The sequence below is a fragment of the Thamnophis sirtalis genome, unplaced genomic scaffold (assembly GCF_051295495.1).
Source record: "Thamnophis sirtalis isolate CommonGarterSnake01/CBP01778 unplaced genomic scaffold, rThaSir2_p1.2 scaffold_15, whole genome shotgun sequence".
NCBI classification, from domain to species: domain Eukaryota; kingdom Metazoa; phylum Chordata; class Lepidosauria; order Squamata; family Natricidae; genus Thamnophis; species Thamnophis sirtalis.
Genome location: NW_028261395.1, coordinates 7,635,193 through 7,652,825, shown reverse-complemented (window position 1 = coordinate 7,652,825; position 17,633 = coordinate 7,635,193). Strand labels below are relative to the sequence as shown.

The 17,633-nt window shown below is 39.5% G+C and overlaps 1 protein-coding gene across 1 annotated transcript in view; it reads left to right on the top strand.

The window, feature by feature from the left end:
- Positions 1 to 17,633, top strand: part of PCDH15 (protocadherin related 15) — an 810,754-nt gene that overhangs the window by 169,271 nt on the left and 623,850 nt on the right. Inside the window, exon 2 of the mRNA XM_087701782.1 lies at positions 16,135 to 16,225. The gene's annotated coding sequence lies outside the window, so the exon portion shown is untranslated. The remainder of the gene's footprint in view (positions 1 to 16,134; positions 16,226 to 17,633) is intronic.

The following is a 17,633-nucleotide window of genomic DNA, read 5'->3' as shown; positions in this document are numbered from 1 at the left end:
TTGCTATTGTTGTTGTGATGTTATAATTCAGCTCATTCTTTTCTGAATATCATGTATCCTATTTTATTTAAATAACTAAGAAAAATGATTGATTAATGTCCCAAAGATACAGGCAGTGGTCTCACTTCTAGTGTTCAAAAGCCATATATTTGCGGGATACCTGGTTTGGCTTGATTTTTTTTTATAATCCAGGCAAGTCCTTGATTTATGACCACAATTGAGTACAAAACTTCTATTGCTAAGCTAGACAGTTGTTAAGTGAGTTTTGCCCTATTTTATGCTTTTTCTTGCCACAGTTTTTAAATGGGTCACTGCAGTTGTTAAGTTAGTAACATGGTTGATAATTGAATGTGGCTTTCCCATTGACTTTGCTTGTCAGAAGATCACCATATTGACCCCAGGACACTGCAATTGACATAAATATGAACCAGTTGCCAAGCATCTGAATTTTGATCACATGATCGTGGGAATGCTGCAACAGTTGTAAGGGTGAAAAACAGTCAAAAGTCACTTTTTTTTTCCATAGTGTTGTGACTTTGGTCACTAAACAAACGGTTGTTAAGCCAAGGATTATCTCTTGTCTGAGGTTAGATTTTTTAAAATGATTTTAATGTTTTAGATTTATATTTGTAAGCCATGCAGAACTCTTGAACGAGAGGGAAACTATATTAAGTTTAAATAATAGTAATAATAATTATAACTGTCCAAAGGTCCTTGAGGAGGACTCAGTTGGTGGATAAAATGCTTAATTCAGTCTGAACATCTGGCTGACTGTGCAACAAGCCGACAAAAAAGTTAGCCATCACTGTCCTTATATACTGTATATTCAGCACTTCTGAGCAAATACAGAAATTATACGAGCTAGTTACTGTCTACCTTTGATATGCTGATTTTAACATATACTGTATGCTCTACATTGCCTATACACGTAGTGGGAGCTTTGAAATGTTTCATATCCCTGCAGACCAGACTTCCACAGGCAACTTGTAAAGACATCTGATGAATCTAAATATATAGCTCAGAGATAATTTAGATATAATTAGGAAGTGGCTGGAGATTCTTCTTGCTATAAATCAGGCTATTCCATGTAGAAATCAGAAGCCTCAGACAATCATTGCAGTGCAGGCAGCTGTATTGCCACACATTTTTGTTTGAAGAATTCAACATTTTCCAAGTCTGAGATAAAAATACTACTGATTGTTCTTTCTGTGGATTATTTTATTAGTGCTATTGAGTACTTTTAACACAGTCAGAAGAATGAAACAAAATTAGAATGAAATGTATTTTTAGTATTTTCCTAAGAGAATTATATAGAAGCTATATTACTATGAGTGATCATTTGTTACTTTAGGAAAAAAAAAACCTACATTGCAAAATAACTCACAGGGCTGTAGCTTTGGGGAAAATAGGATAATGAAGCAGGGCTGGGCTACTGTGGGTTCGCCCGGGTTCAGGAGAAGCCGTAGCTAATGTTATGGCTAGTTTGGAGAATCTCCAAATCCCATCACTGAGGTGGCACAGTGGTTAGGGTGCAGTACTGCAGGCCACTTCAGCTGACTGTTATCTGCAGTTCAGCGGTTCTAATCTCACCGGCTCAAGGTTGACTCAGCCTTCCATCCTTCCGAGGTGGGTGAAATGAGGACCCAGACTGTGGGGGACGATATGCTGACTCTGTAAACCGCTTAGAGAGGGCTGAAAGCCCTATGAAGCGGTATATAAGTCTAACTGCTATTGCTACTGCTATCCCTGACTGGCCCCGCCCCTCCCACCCTCCCAGGAGTCTCCACGTGGCCTGTTTTGGATGTGAGGTAAGTGCAGAGCCCACGTGGAAGCTTGGGGAGGGGGGGGAAATGGGCATCCCGGAAGGCCTCCGGAGCCCGAGGGATGCAGCTTTTTACCTCCCAGATGCTCAATGAAAGCCTCCGGAACCTTGGGAAGGTGAATACACACACACGGCCATGGTGCAGCAGGCCAACTAGGCCACGTCCAACATGGCCACACCCACCCAGCAATCGGACAATAGCAATAGCAGTTAGACTTATATACCGCTTCATAGGGCTTTCAGCCCTCTCTAAGCAGTTTACAGAGTCAGCATATATTGCCCCCACAGTCTGGGTCCTCATTTCACCCACCTCGGAAGGATGGAAGGCTGAGTCAACCCTGAGCCGGTGAGATTTGAACAGCCGAACTGCCGAACTAGCAGTCAGCTGAAGTAGCCTGCAGTACAGCACTCTAACCACTGCGCCACCTCGGCAGAGAATCTTTTGCTGAAAATTTTGAAGGTTGGAATGAAGGTGTGACGGATATGTTCACTGCCTTGAGTTATTTGTAAAAACAATAAAGGTGGGATACAAATAAAGAAATAAATAAAATAAACTTTAAAGGCTCTTAACACTATTCAGTGACTTCCTGAACTAGGAGAAGAGAGAGAAAGATGCTATGTTTCCACCTACTAAATATTTGTTGTCTGAAGATAATTAAAGTTGCCTTAATTTATTATTGCAAACAAAAACCAAGTACAAAAGTAAGTTGCAACTCTTGTGAAATTGTGACTTCATAAATGATTCTATTTCAAGCACTGGCCTTTCACATTTTTAATAATATTGCTTCTGCTTTTTCCCCCCATTAAATCTGATATAAAATAGGCTGGTAACTGCACTGCATTTGTTACCTCGAGTTGGCATGGTTTTTTATCACAGGGAAGCGCTTCGGATTTTTGTCAATATTTTTAAAAACGGCAAAAGAGAGCTTAGTAGTAGCTTCTCTTTTTCCTGTCATGAATATATAGAAGGGTATTGGATTTTCTAAAGAGGCCAGCTGGGCTCTGGAGACCACATGAATGAGAATCCACCTACATATATTTTCATATTCTGGACATGATTTTTCAAAGATATTCAAAATATTTTAGATAGCGACTTGCATCTAATATAGCATCTTCTTTATTTGTTTTTATGTTCAATGTTTATAGCTGCCCACGCAGTGACTCTGGGTGAACCACAACAATTAACAATCCACGACAATTAAAGCAATGCCAAAACAATAATAAAAAAACTGATTTAAACGTACAAACATACAAGCCATCAATAGATACCTGTTCTGTCCCCCCTTCACGGCTCTTAACGCACAGCAAGACAGGCAAACTTAAAAGGATTTTTTCTTTATCAGTTCACAGCCAGCTCCACTGTTGTCTCCGGTGATGTAGATATTTCTTTTGAAATTTTGGAAATTAAATATGGTTTCTGTCAGCATCACTCCATTACATAATTAGGAAAGAAAGACTAAGAGACTCCATGGGAAGGAAATCCAAAGTACTTTTACTAATTATAAATGGTAAGCAAGCAGTTGCGAAGCAAAGTCTACTTAATTAGGCGCGAAAGCAATTGATATATAGAATAGCCCATTCCCCACCCCTTAGGATCATAGCTCCAGTCCAATCATAAGTCCTTCAAGTGTCAGGTGTGAGATAACTTCAAAAGGCATCACGAAGATGGAATGTTGAGGCCGTTATTCTACGCGGGAAGGTCTCACGCATGCGCCATCCGAGCATCTCGAACATCCTAGAAGACTCCTCCAGCACATCAATTAACCCCTCCCAAATACCAGCCCTCCCTCCCCGTTTCATGGCAGCTGAAGCAACAGCAAGGCAGAAGCTGACAGTTTCATTATTTTTTGAGTTGTGGGCTGGAGTAGGTTACTGCTACTGTGAGAAAGGTTGCGTAGAATAAAACTTTTTTTTCTAATCCTTCTTCAATCAAGTTGATCTGGGCAACCTAAATTGAGGCATGTACTAATGATCACAAAACACATATAATCTTGTGAGGTTTTTTTCCCCCCAAGGTCATCTGTAAATGGCTCAGTATACAATCTATAATAATAGGTATGTTTCAAGGTACTTAAGAATGTAATTGTCATAGGTAGACCAAATGTGAAAAATGTTTCCTGGCTTCATAAAACAAAATCTGACACTAAAATTGCTATCTATACAAAATCAGGCATGCTAGAAGAGCAGAAACGAAATCAATCCATGCCTCCCCCCTCTCCAAAGTTCCAGAATTATAACTTTTTGGAAATGACTGTATCTGTGCCCTATTCTAGTAGAAGTCCAGGATCACCAAATGTCAAAGAAAATTGCTTCTTCTCCCCCATGATAATGATAATATTACAAGTCATGTCATGCCTTCCCAACTTGCCTCATGGGGTGATGCTGAATTTCAAGAGAGTAATGCTGACCAGTAGTATTGTTTGTTCACATTACATATTGCAACACTGTGCAGCCTAAACTATTGATCTGACACAGTGGTGAAATTCAATTTCTTTTACTGCCGGTTCTGTGGACGTGGCTTGGTGGGCGTGGCAAGGGAAGGATATTGCAAAATCCCCCATTCCCTCCCCATTCCTGAGGGAAGGATATTGCAAAATCTCCATTCCCACACCGCTCTGGGGCCAGCCAGAGGTGGCATTTTGCTACGGTCTCCATAACCTGTCAGAATCTGGTGAATTTCACCCCTGATCTGACAACTATCAAACTCCTCAACAAATTGGTGCAAAGCTTTGTAAGACGGTATATTAAAATAGCAATAGTTAGACTTATATACCGCTTCATAGGGCTTTCAGCCCTCTCTAAGCGGTTTACAGAGTCAGCCTATTGCCCCCAACAACAATCTGGGTCCTCATTTTACCCACCTCGGAAGGATGGAAGGCTGAGTCAACCTTGAGCCTAGTGGGATTTGAACAGCCGAACTGCTGAACTGCAGTCAGCTGAAGTAGCCTGCAGTGCTGCATTTAACCACTGTGCTACCTCGGCTCCTAAAATATATGCAAATGAGAGTGACAAGTCATTTCAATGTCTCTATATATTACCATGTTTCCCCGAAAATAAGGCAGGGTCTTATTTTCTTTTGCACTTGGCCTTATTTTTGGAGAGGTCTTATTATTTTTGAGGTGCAGAAGGTGGCGAGCGTGGTCCCCTCATGGCTGCTGCTGTGTTGCAATATTTTCGGGGAGGGCTTGTTTTAGTGCATGTGCTCAAAAGCCCGATTGAGCTTATTATCCAGGGCGGTCTTATTTTCAGGGAAACAGGATATATCCTGGAAATCTTTGCAATGACTAGGGATTACAAAAACATTATCACTCAGGGCTAGTATGTTGAGAGGTTTCAGAACTTGAGGACAATAAAAGTAATGATTTGAATTTGGCTATTTGGAATACATTCCAGGCATTTTTGTTTTGGTGTCATTTTTGGTACCATCCATGTGTTAGTCTTCCTGGATAAAATTAATTTTATACTTGGGAATATGTTTCAGTGTCTCCAGCCATAATAATTGTTCCGAATACGTGGCAGTATTTGTAAGATGAAAGCTATAAATGTGTAGTTTAACATGCTGGTCTGGGGAAACACAATGCACTAAATATTGATAGGCAGTTTATCTTCCTTCTTCTTTTGTTCTGCTTTAATACACTTCTGATGAGACTGGAGAAGGCCTGCCAAGCAACCTTCCTTCTCAGTTTTCATAAAAGACATACCTATAAGAAGAAGGTCCTATAAATAGCATCAGCCTTTGTCATAGAAAAGGGACTAGCCACGTTCTTGCACACCAGAGATGAGACTTCTTTGTCTTCTGTTTGTGGCACATAATTAAATTTGTGCCTTCGTTCACATGAAGCTCAATTCTAAAGCTGCCCAATGAAATAACTGACACAATATGCAGTCAAGCACATTAAATTAGTCAGACAACGAAGAGAGGGAATGAACAACTGTTTAACTGTTTATTAAATTTATAGGCCGCCCAATCCCAGAGGACTCCGGGCGGCTTACAGAAACAGAAAATTAAGAGAAGTTAAAAACAGATAAAACACGACAAATTTAAAAAGACACAACATGCACCCAATCTAAGCGGGGCTGGACCTCAATCCAGAGGTCAACGGCTGGAATAGCCAGGTCTTAATAGCTTTTCGGAAAGCCATGAGCATGGGTGGGGTCCGGATCTCTGGGGGTAGCTCATTCCATAGGGCCGGAGCAGCAACAGAGAAGGCCCTACTCCGAGGCATTGCCAGCTGGCATTGTCCAGCTGATGGCACCCGGAGAAGGCCCATCCTGTGTGATTTTATTGGTCTTAGGGAGGTGTGCGGCAGAAGACGGATATCGAAGATATCCGGGTCCTAAGCCATGTAGGGCTTTAAAAGTGATAACCAGCACCTTGAATCATGCTCAGAGACCAATGGGAAGCCAGTGCAGCTCGTGGAGGATAGGTGTAATGTGGCTGTACCTAGCTACACCCAGTATCGCTCACGCGGCTGCCTTCTGGACTAATTGTAGTCTCCGAACACTTTTCAGGAGCAGCCCCATGTAGAGTGCCAACAAGCCAACTACTTACGCCTCCATACCATCTCTTTGGGTGACAACTAACTATTTCTCTCTTGACCTCCTCTCTCTCAGTCCATTTCACCCTTCCTATTTGTTTTCTCTGTGGAAATTAGATTTCTTAAATGCCCCTTTGAGCTGTCTTAGGTCAAAAGAAAGCAACCTCATTATAGTCTTAGCATCTACATTAGATCTGTCATATTTCATAAATACAACGAAGGATCCAAAAGGCAACAGCAAATAATCTGTGTAAAAATGGGTTTTTAAAAAAATATTTTTTTTAAAAAAATACTCCACAGTGTTGGGTAATATTCACTGTTATATTCTCATTGCTGCTAGGCAGGATTTGGCCACATTATGGATGACAATGACTCCTCTCAGCTGATTAGCACAGCAAGGCAGATTGCTGCGCCTCAGCTGTGTTACTCCCAAGAAGTAACGTGGAAGGTAAGTTTTAGTAAAATTGTGCACGCATGTGCAGTGCGCATCCGGCGTGGTCACATGCAACACACAATCACCAAACTGGTTGTTAAACCGGCAGGATCCCACTACTGACACTATGATCTGCTTGGCAAAAACAGAGACTCCAATCCAATGTCTATGTGGTAATTTTTTTATAAATAGTTTAATTCAGTCATCACTGATAACAGATATCTGTAGTATATCATAAAGTAGTACAGGTGGCTTCCAAGCTAAAAGGGAGATGCCTCATGAACAAAGCAATAATTTTTATAGGGACTTATGCTCTATATTAATTATGTTCCTCACTGAATCGTACATGGCCAAATAAAGTTCAGTTCAGTTCACTTCAATTCAAAGATAGAGTAGGAAACTACTAGTAACTCATCAACCACACTTAAGAAACCGCACCTGCAGTTAGAAAATCAACCATCATTAGGATTTATATTCCCATGGATTGTCTACTATACTTATCCTATGGTAAGATGGACTGCCAATGAATGAATGAATGAATGAATGAATGAATGAATGAATGAATGAATGAATGAATGAATGAATGAACGAACGAAAACTTTCTTCTTTCAATGTTGTTTGAATTGAATTGTGTGAAAAAGTGATAGGAAAAAGAAGACTAGTGGAATCCTTGGTTCTTTCTTAACTTGGTTGTTTTCTTGCAGAAGTTTCATTACTCAATTAGATGGATAATGAAGCATCTGCAAGAAAACAGCCAAGCTCAGAGTCCACCATGAATCCCACAGTTTAATCCTGACCTACAACCATTCTCTTCTGTTAAAGAAAGAATAAATAGACTCATTCATATAACTGCTTCTTTCTCCACGCAGCTTTTATTGTTGCTTTTTTTGGGGGGGGAGAGGAAAAGAGCGTTTTTATGCATTTGCAATGTACATTTCTCTAGATTGAATTTAGGGACAAAGTTGGTATGCCTCTTTAGCTTCTCTTGTCTACTGTTTTATCCCACTCTCTACTTGAATTCCTTCAGAAGAACAGTAAAAACTTTCCATTCTGGAGACCATTTACAGAGGAAGCAACTTGTTTTGCATAATAACATATCGAATGCTGTTTGTATGTTTATATAATGAATTGTTTTAATAGCCTAAAATCTTGTTAGGCAACTTGCAATCTTTGTAATAAATAAGTATGTAATAAGCAAGCAAGCCACATTCTATAATTTCCTTTTAAAATACAACTTAAGGTGGGAAGAGTAGATAGATAGATGATAGATAGATAGATAGATAGATAGATAGATAGATAGATAGATAGATAGATAGATAGATAGATAGATAGATGGATGAGAGATGAGAGAGAGGGGGAGGGAGGGAGGGAGAGAGAGAGAGAGAGAGAAGAGAGAGAGAGAGAGAGAGAGAGAGGGAGGGAGGGAGGGAGGGAGGGAGAGAGAGAGAGATTTATATCAATATAAAGCAATCTTAAACATGTTCCATGATCGAGTTTCTTGATCTGGGCTGCAAGAATCCAAATATACATGAAATGATATAATCTCTTTTTTGTTACTAGAGATGAATGGATTTTTTTGCATTCCAGATCTGATACATACCAGGCCTGTTTGATATACATTAAGTGCAATAAATTAATCTGTAAGCCAATATATCACTCTCAACAGTATGCAAAATGGAGTGTCTCCATTCTTACTTTTCCTTCAGAGAAAAAATTCCTGATGGAGATATGGAAAGGCAATCAAAAACCACCTTGAAGCTTCAGAGCTGCAGACGGTGTGAACTTTCCTGCCCATTCCTGCACAAATAGGCTGTAGGCTTTTCATAGTTATGGATAGAAATCATGCAAAATTCACACACTTACATACAGAGAAATACACACATTTTGCAATGGTGTTAAAAACAAAGGAACTCTAAACCCAAAGAAATATGTTAAGAGCAAATTGTCCTGCTCTTCCTCTTTTGTGAACATCAATTAAAAATACCTCATCTACTTAAAAATAACCTTACTTCTCACTTTCAGTGCATTGCTGAATATTTCAAGAATAGTCTCAAAAATAAAGCTGCTGTGTCAGATTCTTCTTTGCAAATCTAATACTTGCATCTGTATTACTGTCCCAAACATTAACTTGCAAATAAGTAATAAATTAAATACATTTCATTTCAATATATCTATTAAGCCAATCTAGAAGTCTTATACAACTAGCTGGTATCTGTGACAGAAATACCATCTCAAATAAAGTTCTCTGAGCAAATATAGAATAAGTACTAATCAATTGGGTTAAGACAATGGCTCTCACATACGTATCTGGCTGGACATGATATTTTAGTTTTCATTTCATTTAATTTCATTTATTGAATTTCTAGGCCGCCCAATCCCGAAAGACTCTGGGTGGCTTACAGAAATGAAAAATATTTAAAAATAATTAAAACATTAAAACACAACAAAGTTAAGAAGAAGCACAACATACTCCCAATCAAAGGGGGGCCCTGGACCTCAATCAAGAGGTCAACAGCCCTAGGCCTGCCGGAAAAGCCAGGTTTTAATAGCTTTGCGGAAGGCCATGAGAGTGGGTACGGCCCGGATCTCTGGGGGCAGCTCATTCCTTTGTGCTGGAGCGGCAACAGAGAAGGCCCTACTCCTAGGCGTCGCCAGCCGGCATTGTCCCGCTGACGGCACCCGGAGAAGGCCCATCCTTTCAAATTCATGGCATGATATAAAAATGTACTTTGGGTTCAATCATCCAAAAGCTTCCAATTGTTCATGACCCAGTGGTCATAATTTTGCCTAATGGTAGGTGGGAATGAATTTAAGGGATGAGAGGAAGAGATGCTTCAGATAAAAAACACCTCCACAGCTTATTGTATGAAAGAAGAAACTTTAAAGGATCTACTTTAATGTATTGTTAAGAGTGATGCACAGAGTTTTATAGTTTCAGACTTGCAAGCTTTGGTTAATGTATACCCTTACAATAAAGTATAATTAATTCTTTCGGTCCTTTTTTTTGTTTTCTGGTTGACGTGAAAGGGCTGAAAGTATTATTTGAGTAATAGTTTCAAGCTCTTGTAAGGTCATGTTTATGCTGTTGGTGTTTTCCTTTGACATTATAAGTAGAAATTTTGCATGACTGGAAAAAGTACAGTAACCATCAGGCTGGCTTTCGGTTTTTCTCCATATTGTGTTAAATTGAACATTGTGCTTAGAAGAAAAAGGGAGAAAGTGTAGGAAAGAGGGCCTGCCTAAAAACACCCAAGAAAAAGAGAGAGATTATTGATTTCCAACTTTTTCAATTTTTTATTTGTTCAAGAATCCTGAGTATGCAGTGAAACAAAGACCTTTGAAAAGATGGAATTGATCAGATGTTTCTTTATTACTCAATACACTACATTCCTAGCTTGACAATTGGCTTCATTAAATGGTTAAGAAAGTTCTCATTAAAACCTTCCTCTCATGTAATTCTGCATAGCTATCCTTTATGTGACCAGGTGGTTTGTTATATTCTGTATTGCTATCACTCCAGGGGTGGGTTTCAACCGGTTCGCGGCGGTCCCCGCGAACCGGTTGGTCGGCGAACCCGGAAGTAAATAACTTCCGGGAACGGCAAAGGGCCCACCTGCCGGCCCGCGTTCCTTACCCGGTTTTGACAAGTTCTGCGCTTCCACACATGCGCAGGACGCATACAGCGCCTGCACGATCCTCCAGGAGCAGCTGGAGCATCGCACAGACGCTAGTACGCATGCGTGCGCTGCACACGTGCACGAGGACGCCGCCGGCCCTGTTCCAACCGAACCGGTTGGAACGGGGCGAGAAACCCACCCCTGTATCACTCTGACTTTTCTAGAACTTGGTTAAAATGTGAAGATCCACACATACATTCTTTCTAGCCTGTTTTTCATTGAAAAACTCTTAGACACAAGGATGTCCAGGGAAATTTAAAATTACTTACTTCCATTAAGATTCCTGTGGTTTCACAACCAGGAGAATGGTTCTATGTTCCACACTGGGAAAATGTAGTCACTGTATATGTGCTGTCACAGAAAAATTTAAATTTCTCTTTACAGTTTTCACAGTATTAAAGATGTATGTTCAAAATTTTATACTATGACCTTCTGTTTATAGATTTGATCTACTGCTTTTATTCAGTTTGACATATGCCTCAAGGGCTCTTTGTGGTAGATGTGTGTATTGAAACAATCAGGTTGAAATGCCTGACAAGATGTTGAAATGTTGTCAAGTTCTAAGCTCAAGTTATTTCAAGTCTTTTAGGGAAACACAAACTATCTGCCCTTGTGTTGTTATTGTTCTGGTTTTTTTCCCCCTTCTACTTACTCTTGATAAGAGGACCAACAAAATCAACTTCATGCACCTTTCTTTCGGTGAACTCAGGTGATTGTTCATCCTGATTTAATATGGTTTAATCAATTGGGTGTTTTTCAATTCATTTGCATTAAAATGATTTATTTGGATGTTTAATGAAGACATTCTGTGTTTGAAGCAAACTATTCAGAGTGTAATTAGTTGTATATTAAACTGATCTGTTGACTTGATTATATTATAACAAAACAATGAAAATAAACAGGCATTGTTAATTTATTTTTAAAAGTATTAATTTGAATTCTTTCTTTAAAAAGAATTGCATTTGAGTCAGTGTTGACTAGTGGATTACTCTCTGCAATCACCCAGCTGGCTTCATTAATTAAGGCAAGACTAGCTTTGTGGGCTGTCATGATCTTTAAAGTTAAACTTACTTCCACCCATTGATGTGCTACTATACTGTTCTTAGACTATTATCAAAATACTTCAAAGGAGAGCAAGGTAATGACAAAACAGTTCCTTATCATTGCCTGGGAAAATGCATGGAAATGTCAATTGGCTCCCCAAAGATCAACTTGAAGAATATAGCTTAACTAGTCACAATCATTTATAATTAGTCTTTTCGGCAATATTTATTTTGTATGATAATATACACTTCATTATTTTGTGCAAACATAGTTCATCTAGCAACCAACATTTCCTAGCATTCTAATTATTGTCTATTAAAAATTGCCCCCAGATGGTAATTCAATTCAATTCAATTTATTAAGTTTGTATGCCGCCCTATTCCCGAGAGACTCAGGGTGACTAACAATAAAAAGGGAGGGGATACAAAAAAATAAAATAAAACACAACCATTTAAAATTCTACAACAGCCATAACCTCGAATGGGGCTGGATAGTTCAGCAGCCCCAGGCCTGCCGGAACAGCCAGGTCTTAACTGCTTTGCGGAAGGCCAGAAGGGTAGTGAGGGTCCGGATCTCCACGGGGAGATCGTTCCATAGGGCCGGAGCAGCCACTGAGAAGGCCCTTCCCCGAGGAGTCGCCAGCCGACATTGGCCAGCAGATGGAATTTGGAGGAGGCCTAGTCTGTGGGATCTAATAGGTCTTTGGGAGGTGACTGGCAGGAGGCAGTCTCTCAAGTACCCAGGTCCGATACCATGTAGGGCTTTAAAAGTAACGACTAGCAGCTTGAAGTGCGTCCGGAGACCAATGGGCAGCCAGTGCAGCTCGCGGAGGATAGGTGTAACGTGGGTGTACCGAGGTGCACCCACAATCGCTTGCACAGCTGTGTTCTGGACAAGCTGAAGTCTTTGAACACTCTTCAAGAGACTGCCTGGAAAAATATTTTGTAAATTATTTCTCCTGTCCTAACAATCATTTCAGGAAGATATTTGACACTGTATTTAAACAGAAGAACACTTGCTTCATCACCTCTTGCTTGTTTATAATCATTTGCATTGGTTGAGGCTAAGTTGATTGAGGCATGAGGCTAAATATTCAAAATGTAAAAGTTGACCATTCCAGTTATTGTAATAATGAAAACCATTAAAACATTGCTTTGGAATAATCACATACTCAACATAATAGCTATTTGATGGAGCTGTAAACAGTGAAAACCCTATATTTATCAAGTGCTATCAAGCAAGGTAACTACATCCAAGTAGCTCCATGGAATTCAAGGAACTTTTTCAATAAATATGATAATTACATTTTTACAAGTGCTAATCCAATAAACTGAGAACGAGTCTTACCTAATTAATTCCAGAATCCTTTTATTCAGCTAAATTACCAATCTTTTAAAAAAAAACAAAACTTTGCATATTTCAGAAAAAAAAGTAAAGTTTTCTTAATGCAAAGCAGAGAATAAATTGTCTATTAGAATTCTAAAGCATATTTACTGTGAAATATGAAGAAAGCTTTTATTATTATGTGTAGAAATAAGGTTGAGAGTTTTAATACCTTATAGTAAATGTCACTTTTGGATAGGAAACATTTTTTTTTCTGTCTAAAAATATCACTTTAGTGCTCCTTTAGTGCTACATCATTATCATGAAGTCAAGAAACAATTTTTAACAAAAGGCTACATAAGGTGGTTTGTAAGTGTCTAATTTGTTCTACAGCAAGTAGCAATCAATAGTGAGATACCAAGTGTATTTCTGGAATCACTTTAAAGTAACTGTAGATATATTGAAAATTAATGACTGGAAGGTATAGTTTGTTACTAGAGATGTGCAATATATGCTTTGAAAATGGTTTGAAATAAATTATTTTGGCCTTGCACAAGTGCAATTGGTCTTTCATATTTATTAAAGCATTTACTTTAAGAGCCAAGGTGGTGCAGTGGTTAAATGCAGCACTGCAGGCTACTGCTAGATCAGCAGTTCAGCGGTTCAAATCTCACCGGCTCAGGGTTGACTCAGCCTTCCATCCTTCCGAGGTGGGTAAAATGAGGACCCAGATTGTTGGGGGCAATATGCTGACTCTCTGTAAACCGCTTAGAGAGGGCTGAAAGCCCTATGAAGCGGTATATAAGTCTACTGCTATTGCTATTGCTATTACTGAAGTTTATCTGAAGCTGAAAAAAAACACCTCATGCTGCTCACCAAAGGAATCAATTTAGTAAAGATAGTCACAGCTTTATTAAACTGGCTTCAACTTTTTTTCCAAGATTACATAGAAATTTGGAAAAAAAAACATGTTATAATGAATGGCATCTTCAAAGTTGATTGAAGTGAGACAGGCTTTTTGGCCACAAGAGAACTATATCAGGCCTGCAAGATCCATCTTTTCTTTTGGATCTTTGGCCTGCCACACTTTCTATTATTCTACTATGCATTTTCTATTGTGGGAAAATGGGAGGGGGGATTGTATGGCGTTAAATGCTCTGTAGCCAAAACAAAATTCCTTCTAGAAAGCCAAAGCCATCCTTTGTCTCTGCACCTCTGCACCTGGTGGTCCCACATGGTGGGGACTGGGTGGGTGGAACTGCCAGCGTGGCAGTGGGAGATTAGACCATGTGATGGACTTGTGGGTGTGAGGGCAAGAGCCGAGGTGGCGCAGTGGTTAAATGCAGCACTGCAGGCTACTTCAGCTGACTGCAGTTCTGCAGTTCGGCTGTTCAAATCTCACCGGCTCAGGTTGACTCAGCCTTCCATCCTTCCGAGGTGGGTAAAATGAGGACCCGGATTGTTGTTGGGGGCAATATGCTGACTCTGTAAACCGCTTAGAGAGGGCTGAAAGCCCTATGAAGCGGTATATAAGTCTAATTGCTATTACTATTGAACTTTCAACTAGGTGGAGAAAACCAGGAAAATTACAGATTCAGGTTTTCCCAGATTTTGCCAGCATGGCTCTCTTAATAAATTGCAACTTTGAGCAATACTGTGCCTTGGATTCTGATTTACTTTTGGATGCTATTTGGAATGCTATTTGGAATGCTGACATTATGACTCTGATTGGAAGGACAAGAGTGGAGAAGTGTCAAAGATTTGCAGCGCAGTCCTACCACTTTGTGGTTTCTGCCAGTTCCTTTATAGCTCTCCACTCCTGAAGCTATTTAAAGATTGATCACTTGGTAGAATTTCAACATGGCCACAGCGGTTTTTATTTTGCAACAACTCAAAGGGCTGAGATAAAGCTTTTGGTGATAGAGGTAACATGCAAGGCTCTGCAGGGGTAAATGTGAGACACTCAATGGGAGCAAGCCAATTTGGTGGATCTGGAATGATCTCTGAAGTAGGGAAAATCAGAAGGAGTTAGGGAAGTCACCAAAAGAAGCAAATCCTAACTAGGTTGATTGCGGAATAGTAATAGCAATAGCACTGAGACTTATATACTCTTCAAAGTGCTTTACAGCCATCTCTAAGCAGTTTATAGAGTCAGCATATTGCCCCCAACAATCTGGGTCCATTTTACCAATCTTGGAAGAATGGAAGGCTGAGTCAACCTTGAGCCTAGTGAGATTCAAAGTGCCAAATTGCAGGCAGCTGGCAGTCAGCAGAAGTGGCCTGCAGTACTGCATTCTAACCACTCACTTCTGCGCCACCACAGCTAACCACTGTGTCATGGCAGCACTTAGAATGGGACAACTTGCCACAGCCAAGTCTCCACTGCCATCCCCCTGCTGCCATCTTGCTTCATCCAACTCACTATAGGACAACTCGCTATGGGACAATTCCACATGGGATAACTCAATGGGTTAAATATTATCTACCAAAATATTATCTAGAAGAAACAGTGGTGGATAACATCACTTTAAGTTATCCCACGTGGATTGTCCCGTGCTGAGTTCTCCCACATGGTAGTGGCTATGGCAAATTGACCACAGTGGGATGGCACTGGCAATACCAAATAGCATTAGCACTTAGACTTATATACTGCTTCACAGTGCTTTACAGAAAGAGCCGAGGTGGCGCAGTGGTTAGGGTGCAGTACTGCAGGCCACTTCAGCTGACTGTTCAGAGGTTCAAATCTCACCGGCTCAAGGTTGACTCAGCCTTCCATCCTTCCGAGGTGGGTGAAATGAGGACCCAGACTGTGGGGGTGATATGCTGACTCTGTAAACCGCTTAGAGAGGGCTGAAAGCCCTATGAAGCGGTATATAAGTCTAACTGCTATTGCTATTGCTACAGCCCTCTCTAAGCAGTTTGAGCCAGCATATTGCCCCCAACAATCTGGGGCCTCATTTTACCAACCTCGGAAAGATGGAAGACTGAGTCAAACTTGATCCAGTGAGAATCGAACTGCCGAATTGCTGGTTGCTGGCAGTCAGCAGAAGCAGCCTTGCAGTGCTGCATTCTAACCACTGTATAGATCATGTGGTGAGCAAGTCCGGCCACAGCTGGTTGGCTGTGGCTACTGATCCTTAACCCAGTTGAATGGGACGAAAAACCCCAAGAAGAAAAAAAGAAGGAGAAGATATACTGTATAATATCAATGGTCTTTTAATACAATATAGTCATACAATTATTTAAATATTGAAAGATATTTCAACCATGTTAAAATAGTTATACTTTTATTTTCAGGTTTTATCTGCAGTTTTGTGATAATGGAACACAAATTACAGAAAGTCGTCTCGTTGTGAAGGTCAACCAGCATCATGCCTCCTAAACCCTGGTAAGGGGGGAAAAACTTTTTTCATATTGGTTTATAATAAAATTATTTTACGGTATCTTATTTATTAAATTATTTGCCACCCATCTTGTGGTTCAGGGGTCTCTCCTTTCAATGAAAAACTGAGAGAAGTCCTGGAATAAAACTCCCATGAACGATCGAATTTAAAAAAAGAAAAACATTCTTTTTTTTTGTAAGTTTTATGGGGACATTACCTAGTCAGCTTAGTTTAATCTAATAAAGAAGTCTAAGATGGATGAGAGATCTCCAGGACTTTAAAATAGAAGGGAAATATATATTTTTTAAAAGAATCACTAACATTCCTGGAAAAAATCCGAGATTTTAACTAGATTCATATTTGACTCAGAGGAGTCTTCCTTTGCAGACATACCAATAAATATATGCTAACAGCAAGCTATTTATTGAGGGTCAAATGGAATGAAAAAGAAACTGCATTAATCCACAGATAAATTAATTTCTTGATTACTACATTAATTAATTAAGTTAAAAGCAGACCTGGGAGGCTATTTGTGCAATGAAACTTTCATATAGGTGAATAGAAGCTATTTTTTGTTTTATTTCCTTAATATGCCCATCATATAAAACATCTCAGCAATTGATATCGGTACCAAATTGGTAATGACACATCTGAAGGGAACATATTAAAATATTTTGTGTTCAATTACCCACCAGCTCATGCTTCTTTGGATATTATATTCTGATAAATAATATCAAATCATATCCTGCTTCAGAAGTCAGTGGGTCAGGTACTTTAAAGAACTCCATACAGTTGGTTCCTAATCTGTTATTTATATAATCCACTATATTTTAAAATATTAATCATTTGTATTTATTTTAAAGAAATCTGTATAAGAGCATACCACAAGAAAGACAGCAATTAAATTGTGATGTGCTGTCAATGTTTAAAACAGAACAAATACTGTAATACATACATTACATACAAACATACATACATAAATATATACATAAATGCATGCATACATACATACATTACATACAAACATACATACCAAGAGAGAGAAGTGTAGAATTATTCCCCAGTATTACTATAAGTAGAAACCTTTGATTGTTCTACTTTCAATTAACAACATTTTGGCTGTAAGGATTATAGTGATGATTGTAATTCTTAATATAAACCTACCTACTTAATATATGTTGGTATATGCATAATTTTGTATTTATTTATTTGTAAGTTTGCAATGAAATTTCATTGCAAACTTACAGAGCCAAGGTGGCACAGTGGTTAAATGCAGCACTGCAGGCTACTGCTAGATCAGCAGGTCAGCGGTTCAAATCTCACTGGCTCAGGGTTGACTCAGCCTTCCATCCTTCCGAGGTGGGTAAAATGAGGACCCAGATTGTTGGGGGCGATATGCTGACTCTCTGTAAA